This window comes from Aedes aegypti, unplaced genomic scaffold (assembly GCF_002204515.2).
Source record: "Aedes aegypti strain LVP_AGWG unplaced genomic scaffold, AaegL5.0 Primary Assembly AGWG_AaegL5_hic_scaff_2270_PBJ_arrow, whole genome shotgun sequence".
NCBI lineage: Eukaryota > Metazoa > Arthropoda > Insecta > Diptera > Culicidae > Aedes > Aedes aegypti.
In genome coordinates, this window is record NW_018735785.1 from 14527 (window position 1) to 16610 (window position 2084).

Below are 2084 nucleotides of genomic sequence, written 5' to 3' on the forward strand. Positions count from 1 at the left end.
GAAGATCTTGACAGTTGTTTGGGGGTACAGATAATGTTTCAATCTGCTAAATCATCTTAGAAAATTTAACTGTGCGAAGGTATTCAGGATCTAATCCTTAAATTAACTGACCAATTTAAAAATGAAAGGTGAAAGAGAAGCTTGAATAAGTCAAACAATAAGGCTTAAACTGTGTTCACTACAAAACGGTTTGAAAGATGATACTTTTGTATGAATATTCTTGGAGGATTGATCCACAACTAATGTACCTACATTTTGCTTTTTACTTAGTAATGCTTAAGAAATTCAGTGCAATGCGTAAATCGACAAACAATCAAGGTCCGCAATTTGAGTGCTTAGCGGATGATTTGGGGCGAAATTCGCCCTTGGGAACGCTTTCGAGATCCTCGGCAGATTCAATGTTTAAAAAATGTTTAAAGGATTTCAGGAATACCTACTTGTGCATATTTACTGTGAGCATTTGGTGGATACATCGTTTGACGTGTCCAGATCTATGACAAAGTTCTTGTGATATCATTGACATGATAATATGTAAGATTTCATCCATTTTGACATTTTCAGTGGTTTTCTAGTTAGCTGATTGAGCTGATCTTTTGATTGTATCTTGAGTGGTCCTAAAAGTATTCTATTCATTGGATTTTTTGGACAAAATTCGTGGACATTTAAAAAGCATTTCCATCCAAATACATAGCGAAGTAAGTAGGATAACCTTTGATTTTTTATTGTAAGATGTTTTGTATATTTAAAATTAAGTATTGAACATATCGTTTTTTGCACAGATTTTTTTATTGAACCCAACTGGAATCCCACGCACAAAAACTTTCCGAAAAAAACAAGGGTCTTGCTTAACGCATATTTTGTAGGAGATCCTTAGGAGACAATCCGGTTAATTGTGAATCTGCTAATTGTCGATGGAATTACGTATTAATTCTGGATGATTCAGGACACATTGAATTCGGACACCAATGGCATCTCTCGGTAGTTTGAAAACCTACAAGTTAAAAAACATGGATTATTTGATATCATGAAATAAGCATCATTTACTTACTTCAATTGATTCACTTCCAATTGACTGTTTTAAACGAAAAGCGCTATGAAATTGCCATCGCACGCTGTCACCGATTTCGACTGTTTATCATTCTAATTTCTTGTGCGTGGACTGCTGAGTTGAAAGATTTTATCTAGCATCAAAATGAACCAAAGATATTGACTAAAGATCGATCAAAGAGCTCTAAGATGATATCTTGTTATTCGATCCGTATCTTTCTCAGATGATCAAATGATGAGATGAAATGCAATGCCTGCTTCAAATGCATCTGATTGCCATACATTAGCTGATATTTGTGTAAATTATAATTTCTTCGCGAAGCCTAACTGTTAGCTGGTGGGTGTACCCATAATAATGTTGATTTAATTAGTTTTAGTATTATTTTTACGTTAAAGTATGGAACAACATTTTGATTCAAATGCCGAACACTGTGTTTATTCTGTCTCATATTCCGAACACCTTGATTCAAATTCCGAACAGCACGAATAAACCATATTCAAATGAAAAATTTCGCAAATAAATTTATCTGAGCTGATGCTACTGGTCTCAAACTAGAGAATCATCACTACTCCCGCGGTATAATTATATTTAAGACGTTAAAATTGAATTGCAATTGACTGCCATTTCCTTGTTATTTGGTGACATATTTCAGCGAAACATTTCAACCAAATCCCCATACAAAAACCGAGTGTTCGGAATATGAGTCTGTTCGGAATTTGAGACAAAACGGTATATGCTTCTTATTTTTCATCGTCTGAAGCTAAAAAAGGAATATTTCATTTGAAATGTTTCATCACCAAATATCTCAGTTTACGCTGCTTTAAGTGAATACCCCTATTGATTTTATACCAGATATGGCCAATGATTATATATTACTCCCAGTCATTGGAGAAAGTGAATTGCTACAGTTTATATTTGACAAAATTGCAAACTTAGGTCATAATCAAATCAATCATGAAAAAATCAACAAAACTGCTATCTTGATCTCTTGCTGACAAACATCTCTGATGACTTTTGTGTTAATGAGGCATTGACT

At 33.9% G+C, this 2084-nt stretch overlaps 1 long non-coding RNA gene across 1 annotated transcript; it reads right to left on the reverse strand.

The window, feature by feature from the left end:
* Positions 1–905: 905 nt before the first annotated feature.
* Positions 906–1149, reverse strand: LOC110680981. Its single transcript, XR_002503050.1, has 2 exons — positions 1049–1149; positions 906–991 (listed from the first exon to the last, which is right to left on the reverse strand). It is a non-coding gene; the product is annotated as an uncharacterized LOC110680981 (long non-coding RNA).
* Between the last annotated feature and the right edge of the window lie 935 nt (positions 1150–2084).